Here is a 15,764-nt window from a genome sequence, read left to right on the forward strand (position 1 = left end):
CCTCAGAGCAATCCACCACTGGTTCCTTGCTGATTTCTTTAACTCAGCTAACTTACACATTCATAGAATTGTTGAGCATCTTGTACTGTTTTAAAGCATGAGATTTGGAACAGATCCTCTCACCTCCAGTCCTAAAAAAAACATCTGGGGAAAAAAAAAATAAATCAACCATTTCTTTTCTTTTGTGCAGAAATCTCTGTTTTAGACCAGTAATGTTACAGAGAATTCTTTAAGTTTAAAGCAGATACAAAAAGGAAAACCACAGTGAAGATAAGGTATGATATCAGGTATTTCAGACATAGGTCTTATCATATACATGCCTTGTGTATGCTTTATTCACTTTGCAGAGCCACCACCTGATTTGCTACAACTGAAAGACTCTTCCTGAGACATGAGTACTCATCTGAAGTAGCTGGCATATTGCAGGTTAGATATATATTACACTGGCAGAACTTAAATTGCATGCTTATCCTCAGCATGAACCAAATACTGTCCTTGAATGTGCATGAAAAGTATCCTACTAAGTTCTGTAAGAGCTGGTAATTCACTGTTAGGAGCACAAAATGCCTCAAACTTGCCTGGAATTTTAAAATTTGCTTATTATTATTCTCATCATTATTAATGATCTAAAAGGGAAGAAAAGTTTTCTTCAGGAAACTTCCTCCATCTAAGAACATTAAGATCAATGGGAATTAATGATAACTTGGACTATCTAGAATTTTTTTTATTATCTTTAATGTAACTCTTCATTTAGAGCCTGATACTAGAGCATATGAATGAAAAAGAGATTATAAAATAAATGTGATGTTTCAAAAAAAATATAGTGGTACAGAAAAATATGAATTTCATGATTGAATGTAATTCTGTGAAATTTTAGAGCAATTATAAATAAGCTGTAATACATTTGCATGCTTAAGAGTTTCAATTTGATAATAATGAAGCTAATTTAAAATGTCAAATAGATTCCAAAATACAGTTTTATTAGTTAAAGTAAAATAATGAAACATTAAAATTTTAAATATTTAAGAAAGTGGGTAATAAACTGATATTTATTTAATGGAAAAATGTATTAATGGTAAGTGTCTTTATCTAGGGCTAAGAATTGTACTGACTGGATTTCATTCAGATAGAGAATCAATATACCATTAAAATCTATTCCAAGAACATACTTGTCATGATAGAAGTACACTAATATTTTGCTGGTTCTCTGAATAAAACAAAATACAGCTCATACAGCTCAGCTCCTCAAGTTCTGGGTCTACACACATTTTAGTATGAGTTTAAATTTATGCATGAGGATCAACTTGGTGAGAATCATGGGTGTAATTATATTCTTTACCCTTAAGTGATTTATGCTCTGCATCTTGCAGATAGTTTTCCATGAAATACAGAGCATCATCCCACTGTCATAAGTTACTGTAGGTCAATGAGGATAACATCAAATAAATAATGATTACTGAATCTTCAGATTCACTTGCTAGACAGCCACCAGTTTCTGTGCATCACTTGTCCCATCTTCAAATAAAGAAAGTACTATTCATTTCCTTTAAAATCTGTGGACAGAAAGATGTGATAGAGGACTAAGTGTGCCATTAATTTAATAGCACTACATTTTCCATTTATTTTTTTTTCCCCCCGGTTGAACACTTGCATTAAGTCTTTTTCTACATTAAAATGTAATATAGTTTTTTATATAATTTAATCAGAATAATTTTGTAATTTTGTCTCTTTGACACAACAGAACATGAAGATTACATGTAGCTGCGGAAGATTAACTGACTGGAAAGAAAACATCACAAATGCTATTAAAAGAGAAAGATCAAGAAAATACACATTTCTAGAAAGATTTTTATTTTACTTCTGCATAGATACAGAAAAAACAAACAAAGAAGAAACAAACAACAATTAGCAATACTTAAAAATATTCTTTCAGAGGCAAAGCCAACCAAAGGAGAGCATTCCAGGTAGTACTGTGAGTGCAAGAAAGAATGATGATTTGAATGTTTCTGTTTTTGATCTAAAATCTCATGTATTTTCTTAATTTGTTTTGAAAAAGAACGACAGCCAAAGAAACAGCAACATTTATGCAGCAGCAGTCATTTGTGGTTTCAGCTGTATTTTGCATAATAAGTGACAATTTACTTCAGGTCTCAGTGTTTGAGACCTGTTCAAGAATATATTATGAGATGAATAATCTTGTGCTCAGTATCACAAAAAATACAATGAAAAACAAACCTGATTTACAGAACTCATAGAGCCTACTTACTCAGTTTTGGTGAAGTTGGCAGATTACAAGATGTGTTCTAATTTACTGATAAAATAGTTCTACTATGAGAGTTTTTCCATAATTGACTTCAAAATTGTTAATCTCTTACAGTCATGTAACAGGAGCACAGCTCTTCAAGAAAGACTGGCACTTGAAGTAGCTCTTCTAAGCTTTGCTCTGAGTCAAATACCCACTTCATCATACTTGCACTGCTGATTTCACTGTCATTAAAAGCCATTGGGCAAATAAAACTTTTGCAGGTGATAGAAGTAAAACGCTGAAGAAGATGTCCTAAGACATTACAAACTTTCATTTCTCTGTTCCTCCATTTACTTACGAGCAATGTAAGAGTAAGAATACATCCCTATCCTTTGAAGGCTTACTTGAATTGCAGGTTTGAATAGGATGCAGAAATCCCTGTTTGCAACCAGGGAGCTCTAATGTCATGATAAAAATTCAGATAGATCAGTTCCGGAGTGAAGCTGCATTTGCAGAAATACCTCAGGCCCTCTCAGAAATGCTGAGTGAACATAATAATATTGATGCAATTAAACCACATTTAATTTTGGAACAGGCTTTGTTAACACTTTATGCTAACATCTCCATGCTATTCCACTTCTTCGAATAGACATACACTTGCACAGGCATCCCCAGGTAAGAGAGATTGAAGGGCTAGTACCTGAAAACGACATTAAATTTCTTTATGGCAATGAGGTAATCCAGAAAGTTGTGAGTCAAGAGTCTTTTTTGCCTCTGAAGCCATTATGGAGCAATATAAAAAAATAACAGAGACAAAAATAGAAATCTCATTGATGCGATTTGGGGGTCAACACATGGCATAGTAAAACAAAAGTGTTCAAACAAACTAACAGTATATAGTTCATCGTAAATATATTAAAAAGAGTATGTGAGCATCACTGAATTTCCAAAGCATTCAAAAATCTCTAAAACTTGTAGTATACCCATACTTTAAGAGCAAAGGCTGAGAGCCTCAGACCAACTGAACTTACAGCCCAGGAGAAAGATCCTCTGGAGAATAGCTTACGAGGAAAAGAAAAATGTTGTATTTAGTGGAAGCGTGGAAAGGTCACAGAGGAGCAGATGTTTTCTATTGTCAGTTATACATACTTAAAGCAAGATGAGTAGCCAACAGGGTTTGTGTATGGTTTATACTGGCAGCAAGTAACGTAATAATAATGGCTTATAACAGTGATTCATTGCTAGGGTAGAAGTACTCTTCTTCTGTTGGTTTTTTTTTTTTTGTTTGTTTTTGTTTTGTTTTGTTTTGTTTTTTTTTTTAAACATAGCTCATTTGCAGTTATCTTAAACATGCTTGCATGCTGTGTGAGAATGCATCCATTATGATGTGAGCATACTCTAACATAGTGGAAAAGATTAAATATTCACTGTTCCTCATATTTATGACAAACGTTTCAAGGTTTCTCAAGGCAAAAATTTGCACATGGCCAACTTTGAGCTATTTCTAGCTGCTTTGTTTTGAGTGATCCGTTGTTTACTTGCAGTTTATATTGCTTTATTTGTAAGGAACAAGCTATCAACACTTTTGCCATATTTCCAAACATTAAATAAGAAGAGTTGTTAATAAGATATTTCTCTTTTGAGTTTTCAGATAGTTATACTTAATTTTCCTATATTGAAATTTAAGAATTCAGAAATGTAATGAAATAGAATATTCTAAGTAACATGACTGCAATTAATAAAAGCTCATTACATACATTTATAAAATGCCATAAGCAATCTGTATTTTGAGAGGGCAATTGAAACCTATTTTTGAGACAATTTTCAATTCACAGAACAAAAAAATAGATGGAATTTTAGATTTCAGATTCACTGATCCTTCAAAGCAGATGTCCTCAAGTGTAAGATGAAAGAAGAGATTAGAATTGTTCTTAGGATACTAGAAATTATCTGCAAATGGTGTGGGTTCATGTTAATGACAGTGCTCCTAGTTAATGTCAATTTAAATATTTCTATTACTACTTTTTTATTTTTTCACAAGAAAAAAAACCACACTGAAATTCCTTTAGTATCACAACTGTCAACAAAAATGTAAAATTTTTTCCTCAAGAGTGAGAAACAGAAGAAAACTGGTGGCACAGTAAACTACATTTTTAAAGCCTTTAGAAATGTACGTAGTATCTAATGTATCAATACATCAGTTTGGATATGTTTCCTTGAGGCTGTGAGAATGGCTGCTTACCATCTGCAATAGCTGCTATTCCTGTACACAGAGTAAGCCCAGCTGACTGTTTAACAAAGCCTCTTAAATTGAGCTAGTAAAGCCCTAAATCACATTCTTATTTTATTAGAAAACATGGGAAGTACAGGAATCTAAAAATAACTGGGAAAAAAATAGGTTTTGAAAATCCCAAACAGATTTTTTTTGGTTGTTTGTTTTACAAACAGATTTTACCTTTCTTCATAAATAGAATTATTCGCTACTCACAAATACAGTAAAACTAGGATTTCAGCTGAGCCTTCAGAGGAACATCTAGCCAGTAAGCTTTGCTTATGCTGCAGACAGCTACCCTGAGGAGTGATTTGAATTTAAATGTGGCTCCCTTATTAGTTTCTGCTAACTGCAAATATCCCAGGCTCTTAATTAAGTGGCTGAGTAATGTATGAATGCTCACTTCTGCTTGTCATGCAGAACAAAGCAATGTATTTAGATTCCATGCACAATATGAAATGTAATGACACAGGCAACAGTAATTTAGAAAGCCTTTTATTTTTTATTATTCTTGTTTTGCTAATCTCCCATTCTCTCTCTTTTTTTTTTTTTTTTTTTTTTAAAACTTGGAGATGTTTAATGTTTGGCTGATCCAGTGTCACAAATGTTTGCCCAAACACTCGTCATTATCTAATGAATTTTTAGATCAAAAGGAAACATACATTACTAAATGCATAGTATAGAGATAAGTTGATAATTTAGTTATAATTTTTATTTGCTTTTAAGGACTTTTTTTATTACACCATATACCAGTTCAGAATAGGCTCTGGACAGTATGTGTTACTTGTTATATTTAGATTTCTATCTGCCTTAGGCAGTTACCTACTTGGACAGTAATACTAAAGCTCTACTCACAGCTCTGAAACTCTTATTAATATTTTGCAGAACGGTCCAATACAGAAATATGGTTTGGGAATATGTTTCATCTCATTTGTCTTTAGCCAATTTATAAAAATTAGACATGCATTCATGGTCAGTTCTTGAGCTAAAGAATAAAGAGAAATTAATCCCAGAATATTTGACACATTTTAGGAGAGTAGCAGTTGCCTTCTGAAAGTGCCTACCTCTCTCTGCACTGACCACAAAGGGAATTTGATTAATTAATTTAGACTAAATAATTTTTTATGTAATACTCTTCTAGAAATACCTTATTTATTGTTGTTGCTAGCAAGTATTTGAAGAAGGTTAAAAAAGAAAAAAGATGAAATCCATCTCATACTTCTTGATGGTGAGGTTAAAACTAGAGAAATGTAAATAAGTTAAAAATTCTATGTAGAACACTGTCACTGAAGTGTATTCTGTCAGAAAAAAATAAAAAATGGCACTATGATATAACTGTTCTTGTCCATGTAAACAACTTGTGGACTTTGGCACTTGGTGACAGATATGTTCCTTCAGATCAATGCAACTGCAGGAAAAAAAAAAAAAAAAAAAAAAACAACTTTCTTTCACCTTACATGCTGAAAATAGAATTAGAATAACTAAATAGACAGTAAAATAATTAAATGGAGAACAAAATTTTCATTTTCAATGATATAAATACAGACAGAAAAGATAACTTTAAACTGTTAACTAAGTAATTTTAGCTACATTTGAAAAATAGATTAATGAGAAGTGAAGTGTTTGAGGACTTGGTTTTACTCTGGCAGTTATTCTTCATATTATTCATCCTTCTCTAAACCTGGCCATAATTCTGAACAGTGATGAAAAGTACGATTTGATTATGTCCAGAAAAAAAAAAAAAAAGACTAAACTTCCAACCCATATATTTTCTTTGTTTTAGTCTCTACCATAAATTTATTATCATTTTATGAAATTATAAAAATAAAAAAAAAACAAGCATATGAAGAATAAATTGCTGCAAAATTCCTTCTAGTAACAATTTATTAGGTAATTTATCTCAGATCTGTTTACATAAAGAATCTTATTTCTTGTGTATTTGATTTGTCATTATAAGCTACAACCATATTACAGAATTTCTAGGATGATTTTATAAATATACTCATTCCCTCAGTCAAGTTTTAATATCAGGGTGTAACACAAGTGTTCTAGCCCTACTATCCTTTTTTACTGCAATGAATTTAGGCAAGAAACATCAATTATTTTCAAGTTAAAACAAATTAAATCTGCATAGGAAGATTTAAGGTCTGATTGGATCAGAAAATATGAACCACTGTTTTCTTGCACTGTTTCTACAGAACTTGATTCCTTTGCACATCTATATCTCTCTTGGAGTCAAACTGTCCTACAGTTGTGGATTTCTATAATTGACTATGAAACTCAAAGTAGCAGAGGAATTAAAAAGAGTAAGGCCTAGGAGGCAACTTGACAGCACATCTTGTTGACACTTCTTTCTGTAACTGGTTTGAGTCTTTTTTATTGGATTTATTCAAGCTCAGCTTACATTGTGATGCTTCAACTATTAGAATTACAGCTAAGGTGGATCCAAACTGTTGAAAAAATCCTAATTTCCTCCAGAAGGAACACACAGTTACGGCCTAATTTCAGTTGATTTTTTTCTGTTTCTGACAATCTAGCAGCATTTTAGAATATTAATTAAATTATAACCTCACAAGAGACATTTTCTTGCATTTATACTTACCTCTACGATATCTAATCCTATCACATATGTTTAAGTGCTACTTCTAAACACAGTATATGTGGTTGAACAGTTAAATAGACTTAATTGTCATCAAATGAGTTATCTTCATAGAAGGAATGTGAATGGTTCCAAAAAAATAGGTCCATGAACAAGCCAGAGGTCCCTTTGGAGATAAGCAATGCACTACCACGTGATACTTCCACGAAGGCCAGCATTTTGAACAAGATGTCCTTCTGATAGAAAATTGAAGTGACAGAGTTCAAGTTTTCTTTCATTGAGTGGCTACCAAACAGAATGAAAGGCTGCCAGCTGGGCTGTTATCTTTTATGTGGCTTGAGATCACTCCATGACTGAAATAACTTCTGAAAGTCTCCCCTGCCTGAGACTCTGATAAGTCCAGAATGAAGAGAATTTGACATCAAAATTAGCAAAAAAGTTGGTCCACTGATGTTCAAAAATCATTAAATCCTCAAAGAAAAAGTCCTCCGAGGAAACATTCAAAATTCAAACCTCCAAAAATTCAAAAAACAATTCAAAAACCAACAAATCTTAGGTATTAAGTAAACATATTTTAGCCACATGTTCCAGAGTAAGTAATTTCTTCTGTTGGAGGGACCCAAAACTGAACAGAGTATCCAAGATGTAGCCTCACCGAATCTGAGTACTGGGAGACATTACTGGACTATCCTTTAACTGGTAGCTAATTTAACATGTAATGCTTGGATACCTCTGCAGTGTTCGCACTGTCTCTAGGTAGATCACTTTATTCAGGAAGTGATGACAGGAGAGAAAATAACTGGAGAATATTTATATAGTCAACACTTATGTACTATAGATGGTCTAAATTTTCATGCTACTATGTAGGTTGCTCCAAAAGTAATGTCTTCTATTTATTTCCATGGAAACTACAACAGGTACAAAGGGCACAATAACACTATTTGATAGAGCAAATTCTCAACTACAAGACACTCTTTTTCAACACTGAGATCACCATTAGATGTGTATTTTTGTCAGCAATGAACAAAAGCTGGCATGCTGTGCTCATAAAAATGTGCACCAGAGGAGGTGACGCACTATCACTGTCACCACTGATGAAATGCATCACCCACTACCTCACTGTACACACATCCACTGTATGGTGCCCATAAATGTTCAGCAGTTTCAATGGCTGGGAATGGGTGCCATTTTTCCCACATGAAGAAATTCAGTTCCACATCTTTGCTTCAGATGGATTTCCATATCAGACATCATTTTGTCAGACTGCTCACATCTGTTGCATAGTAACAATATTTAGTGAAATATTGTTGGCAAGGTTCAACCTCTATTCCCATATCACCAACATCCACCTCTCAATTTGTGGGCCAACATAAAAAAAAAAAAATAAAATAGGAGGCATTAATTTTGGATTAGCCCTGGTAAAATTACTCTGAGTGCAGGTGGTCCACTCAGGAATTCAACTGGATCTTTCTACATAAATTCATCTCTTTTTTCCATCCAACATAGTACTAGTAACTTCCAACTATTTTTTTTTTTTAATTTTTCTCCTGCAGAACTAAAAATCTTCCTGCTAAACTGGAAGTGTCAATACCATATTGATTCTTTTTCCATTATTGAGTTATGGGAGATTTTGTTTTGTGTTAATTAGCACCATTGCTAATGTTACAGGAATGGCATCATGAATAACAGAGCTGCAGATAACCAGAAAATAAAAAACTTCCCCCTGCACTATTTGCAGTTTGTAAGTGAAACTCTGCAGTTTAAAATATGTTCTCACTATACTTTGCTGTCACAAATCATTAGATTCAACAAAAACTTCTTAAAAACATTAGTCTGTGACTGTCCTAAGAACATTCCTGTTACAGAAGCCTCAAAAAGTCTAGCATGTAGAATTAAAAACATCTTTCAGTACTGAAGAGAGATAACATTAGTTATATGTTATGAGCTATATCTATGTGGCAACATACCTATTCTATGACCTGATGGATATTTGACAGCATGTTGCTATTCTTTTAACTGTATATAGTCTTGACATACTCAATCTTAAAGGATATTACTATATATGTTATAATAATATAATAAAAATATTCATAATATTTTAGTTATATATGCCATATATAAATGTTTAATAATCATGAATCTATATAACTTCCAAAACTAATGGACACAGACATACTTTGCTTGATTAGCAAGTCTCCCTAGGTTGAAATGGGTAGAAGTGACAATAGCACATATATCCAGTCATAAACTGGATTTGGCTAGTCATCTAAGTAAATCTGCTGCTAAGGATATCATTATCTGAGCTCGGATTGTTAACTAAGTATGTCAACACATTCTACAGTCCTGACTGGAATTGCAGTATAAACATAGTTAGCATAGGTGGTACTGGCAAAACTGCTTAATAGAAGCTGCTAAAAAAACAAAATCTCTTCCTCAACTCACTGCTAGACTAATTCTGATTTTGAAACACAGAAATATTTCATTGCAATAATGCCAAATGCTTTTGATTTCACAGAAATGAATATTAAAAGTATGTAAAAGTTCCCTGAAATCTCTTCCTGTCCCCTGTAATTCGGTTCTGTGAGACGTTTCAAAATTGTAAACTCAAATTTATGTGTACGGATTTTCCCCAAGAAAAGGAATATCCAGAGGGATACATTTCTGTAAGACATCCTGAATCTGATGACTGCCACTCTTATGTCAGAATGAATATATGTTTTATAAATCCTTACTGAGCAATAGAACATGGTCCATTAACTCAAGGATAGAGCATGTAGACCAATATATACTTACAAACATTATAAGATAACAAAAGAAGCATATGTTAATATGCTTAAAAACATGTACCAAATGTGTGATCTACCAAGATATAGTTGCCATTGAAAGAGAATAACACACACACATACATACATACATACACACACACACACACACACACACACACCAAAAAAAAAAAAAAAAAAAAAAAAGGAGCAAAATATTCTGTTCTTTTTAAAGCATGTAGCATATTCACTCTTCTGCACTTTTATTCTGGGCAGGAAACTGAATCTCTTTCCCTTCAAATAAAAAGCAAAGCAAACTCCCTAAGCAAATCATGAATTCTTAGCTTGCAATTGTCTTAAAAGAAAAGCGGTCAGAGTCCCAGTATTATCTTGTATCCTGCTTTGAGTTTTGGGATTTCCTAATTGTAATACTCATGTAGAATAAGGAACTACTAATAATAATGAATTTTTTTATTCTATTTTTCTTCTTCTGAGATCTTTCCTAGAGATCTGAGAAATGTGCAAAGCATTTGTATTATTATGTTTATATTTACTTAGGAAACAATTTTGGTTTTTCACCAGTAATTCTGCTTACTGCTGCTGAACTTGGTAGGAGCTGCAAGTATTGAAAAGATTAATAAGGGATTATTTTGAACTATTCCAAATGAAGATCTTAAGAATATGTGTGTATTTATACATACAATAAAACTAGTCTAATATACCAGTGCAGAACAGAACAGATGTATAGTCATGCTTAAAACTACATTCCAGCATAACTTTCTCTAGGAACTGAAAAGACAAAATAAGTATTCTTCTGATTTGATCTCTCCTGTACTTAATTTCTTTCTTGTTCTTTGTACTGAAATATTTCTTACTTCAAGTCAATAATTATTGTACCTAGTTTCTTTTTACTTCAATGCAATAATTAATCATAATCAATAATGCTACTGCAAACAGAAATCCAGTGATATAATAATAAATATAAAATGGTGCATGGTTGTTTGAAGAATCTAAATAAGCTAACAGTTTTACTATGGCCCTCCTGAACATTTTGAAAATATTATAATTTGTGCCTTTTTTACAGACGAGGATCATTCATGTTGTACTTCCACCATCCACATACAGAAATCCATACATACACAGTTCTATGAACAGGATTCTCGCAAGACAGAGATAAAAATAAAACACTATCTATTTACTAGTTATTCATAAAATCTGGAATCTTAATCCTGATGAAACCAAGTCCATCATTCTCTTTACTAAGTTTGGTTACAATCTCTTTTCACTTTTGTCTGATAAGTGAAAAAAACAAACATTTATTTCATTATTTCAAAAATAAAATTTATTTATTAGAAGGTTATACCTCAGTAATCAGTTCACAGGTACAAATCTTCTCACAATATATAAAATCTTCCAGTGACCCTAGGGTTTTTTTTCCACTTGTAAATCACGGGATATATACAATACTATATTAAATGCTCTAATGAAGATGATAAAAAGGGGATAGTATTGTGGAAAACTGCCATTACCTATAATAAACACCTTTTGATTCATTCAGAAAAGATTGTGATGGCTTTGGAAAAAGTGTGTCAAATATTTTTTTTTCTAAAAAGACAAGAATTTTGTGAATTCTATTCAATATTTTGAACCTAAAAAAAATTATTATGCTTAAACTATTATGCTTGTTATGCCCTGGAGACATTCAAAACTGGGCTGGAGATAGCTCTGGGCAGCCTGGTCTAGAGATTCATGACCCTGAACACAGTAGGGGTTGAAACTAGATGATCATTGTGGTCCTTTTTAACCCAGGCCATACTATGATTCTATGACTCTATGATTAAAACTAGATTTTATTTAATGTGTTGGTGCAATAAGAAAACAACTCAAACCCCTTTAGCTCACATTAAAGAAAAATGCAGTTTTGATACTCTTCAAAAGATTTGATAATAAACCAGTATATAGTTTATGAACAAAACAACCTACTACTAATACAAAGACTTTGACCTCAATCGAGTTATTAAGACAGAGCTCTCAGCTGAACTTCAATTCCCTGTTGCCTTCTTAAAACACAATTCTACTCTGTATGCTGTTATTATGAAGGACAAGAATTTCACTTACCTTTCAGTTTTCATGTTTGCAGTCCAGCATTGAGGAGTTCATCAGTCTGACTGGTAGAGTATTTCATGCATAAATATAATAACCTAGGAGATTTATAAGAAAGCATCAATACAGATGCAAGAAATATCCACATCAATTCAGAAGCATACTTCATGCTGAATAAATGCTCACTCCAGTGCTTATTCCACTAACTTATTTCAGAAACTCATTAACACCTACTGTTAGTGGAGCCAAGTCAGGAGAAGTAATATCCAATCCTTTTTGGGTGAATTACTATTATTAAACTCATTTCAGATAAGAATTTTTCAAATCAGAGTTAAAAAGTGGTGCTGTAACTAAAGAAGTAGTCCTGTTAGGACAGGCAGTTATATTGGGGTTAACAGCTAGATCTCATTCACACTAATTGGCTAATGATTTTGACTGTGTTGAAAAGCTTTAATTGTTTTATAGCTGAGAATTTGAGCTATCAAATAACATACTTCTTTGTATCTCTCATAGTTTCTATGGAAATAAATAGAAAGTATTACTTTTGGAGCAACCTACTTAATATGTTTTAGAAGGAAAGGCATTATGAAATAATTATAGTTATTAACCAAGTATATTAGCCTGGCTTTTGAGACTAATGAAGTCTTTGTTGCATAAGATGATGAATAGAGAATTATAATCTAATGTGAAAAGAAAGTTTAAATGTAAGATTGAAATAAAATTAAACATTAACCATTCATTTGTGCGAACATACTGAATGCAATTTGATTTCAGTAATATGTCAATAATATGTATTTTAGTTTTTATTTTGTTATAGTCTATTTATTTATTCATTCATTTTCTACATACAGTAATTAAACTTAACACTAGATTTTCTGAAATAATACATTTCTAGAAGTTACGCACAGAATTTGTCACAAGGCAGTACCTACTCCTGGGTCCAAGCACAAGAATTCTATGTGATTGATACTGAATGGGCAAAATACAAGAAATGGGGTGAAGTCACATGGACTGTTTAAGGTCTGTTAAAATTAGTCAGATGGAATGTTGAAATTGAATATCCCTGCCTGTAATTTTTCTGTACCTTTAGTATGGTTTTTGTAGAAATAAAAAACACCAAGTAAAGATAAGGTTAAATTAAAAGCTGTAAAAAAGAATAATGCTATTATTTCTATTTTTATTATTACTAGGATGAATATTTGCAATTGTTTCCATTCATTCACTTCCCAGCAGGTGTCTCTATACTTCAGCTTTACTGAAAAAGAATGAGGAAGCCAGCTAGTTGCATCAAAATTTCAAAATAATAATAAAATTTTAGAAAAGTGAAAGAGAGTCTTGTCCTATGACATTTTAGGTACAGCCATACACACATTAATATGATCAAATATGGGTTTATAAACTAGTGATAAAGAAACAAGAAACAAGAAAATATATTTAAAATGATGCACAGAAAAAGCAGTGCTACAAGAAGTAGAGTTTGAGATTTTTATAAGTTCTAGAAAGATAAGTAATCTTTCCTATTTTCTCATATATAAACTTATAACCTGTCTAACAAGTGCTAAAACTTATCTTCATCAGTAGCTAGAGTTAAAATGTTAAAAGTCTTACAAACAAAATATTGCAACCTTTGCTGGGAACATAAATGCGGAGGTTAATCAAGATCGCATGTATCTGGATGGATTTAAGAAAGAAAATCATGACTAATGAAAGAAAACCTTAGTTATGAATAACAGTTTGTCTTGGCTCAAGGCAGACCACAGTAACCTCATTTCATCTGCAACCAGATTTTAAAATACAACTTTTTATCACATAATTGACAAAGTATAATCTTTTTAGCTAAATAAAATTTATGTTTACATGGATCCCAGCTGCATTTCTGCATTGATCGAAGTGTAATGAAAAAATCTGACTTAATGTATAAAAAGCCTAGAATTCTGCTTTACATTTGGTTTTAACTGCAAATTTCATGGACAAGAGCACTTTGAGATGAATAACTGATGATGCTGAGAAGTATCTAAAATTCCTTATAGATTGCACAATCTACAATTAAATCTCTGCAAAGTTGTATTTTAAAGTCTTATTGTTCACAAGGACTCAAGGTGAGTAAAAGCTAATACTCCCCAGTTTGTCCATTAATCTATAGTTCACTGAGTATTTGATAAGAACTCTATGATCCATAAAAAAGGAAAAACATGACAAGTTTTATTGATTGTCTCATAAAAATGGTAAAAAAGTGACGGATGACAGACACAGTTAGAACTTTGCAGTGAGCAGTTACATTATTCATGGTATATCAGCTATAATAATTTGTATTTTCAGCACAGGAAGTGATATAATACCATACAACGTGTCATTTGCATCTGATCCACAGTCTGCATTAATTCTTGTCTCCTGTGCAACCTCGAATGCAAGGCAGTGCGTGACATTTACATTCTTACTCCCTATGTATTTTATTTATAGACTCTCACTGTTCAATATTAGTTATAAAGATTCTCTCAGATCTCAAGACCTACTCAAAAACGAAAGACTTCAGCCATAAATCATTGTGTGACTGTGGTTTTCCTGCCACATTAATCCTTAAACTTTAAATATAAGAGCAGAGAGTAGAATGTTGAAAGTTAATGACTCAGAGAAGACCTTTACCTCACAGTGCTGTCAAAATACAGAAGTTTAAAAGTCAAGCTAGGGAAACAATATTCTGTGATAGAACAAAGCTGAGAGTAGCTTGAGGGCTTCAACATAGACACACAGACTTTGGACATTTATCTCCAAACTTTTTTTGCTATATTTCTGTCATAAACATTTACTGTGCTTTCAAAATCTCTGCTAGAGATTACATCCATAATTGCTAATATTCAATTGATAAAATAGTATTCATCTGTATAACAGGACTATCATGATCACTGAAAGAAAAGCTGGGAAAAACTTTTGTGGACTCAGTTGCATAGTAGACTTGATACTTGCATACTTGCCAAAGATGACTTATTTGTTGAACTGACTTCTGAGAGTTTTACTGTGTACTAAATAAAAAGGGTTTCTATCTTCAGTTACAGCACTCAAGAGTATACATGCCAAGTCATGCTTATGTTAAATATTTGCTGAAGTGCTTTTCTGAATCAGAGCCATAATTGCAGCAATTTGTTTAGATCATACTGTGGTTTCTTAAAGGAATACAAATTCCAGAAGGAATGACATTTTTAAAAGTCAGCATTTGTTTTTTAGAACTTTTTCTTGGTGATAGGATTTATTTCCATCCTCTTCAAATATTCAACATGAGATGGTGTATACCTGAGTACACAATACTAATATTAAGTTATAAATTCTATTTAAAAAGCAGTGTTTCTGCTACATATCCTTCTTTAAAGATCCCATGCCACTACTAAGTAAAGTTATCACATTCTTTGGAAGTGTGACCTGAAAATTAGCCAATGAGCAGTTAAAATCAATGCTTTCCAGCACTGTCATTCTGAACCTAGTCAAGTATTCAAATATATTATCTTCCAGACTACATAAGGCCAACCAGACATACAGAAACTCTGTAGAAGGAGAAGACAGGAGACAAAAGATGGAATGACTGCCTGTCAGCCCTGGGAGTTGTGCAGGATCTTCCCTCTGGGGCAGTTTCTCAAGAGTGTTCTCTTCTGCCTTCTTGCCTAACTGAATGATTGAGCTTCTGGACATCCATTTGCTGGAACAAATCATCTTATTCTGTCCTGCCAGTGAATGAGCAGGTGGCAGGGACGACACAGTGCCAAGTAGCAGGCTACAGTCAGCATGACCTAT

General features: G+C 32.7%; 1 long non-coding RNA gene across 1 annotated transcript; it reads right to left on the reverse strand.

Annotated features, from left to right (window-relative positions):
• Positions 1 to 1,038: 1,038 nt before the first annotated feature.
• LOC128087078 (uncharacterized) lies at positions 1,039 to 12,316 on the reverse strand. The gene is made up of 3 exons (XR_008209675.1): positions 12,216 to 12,316; positions 11,997 to 12,079; positions 1,039 to 1,553 (listed from the first exon to the last, which is right to left on the reverse strand). It is a non-coding gene; the product is annotated as an uncharacterized LOC128087078 (long non-coding RNA).
• Positions 12,317 to 15,764: the final 3,448 nt, after the last annotated feature.

Source organism: Tympanuchus pallidicinctus, unplaced genomic scaffold (assembly GCF_026119805.1).
Source record: "Tympanuchus pallidicinctus isolate F22 unplaced genomic scaffold, pur_lepc_1.0 scaffold3, whole genome shotgun sequence".
NCBI classification, from domain to species: domain Eukaryota; kingdom Metazoa; phylum Chordata; class Aves; order Galliformes; family Phasianidae; genus Tympanuchus; species Tympanuchus pallidicinctus.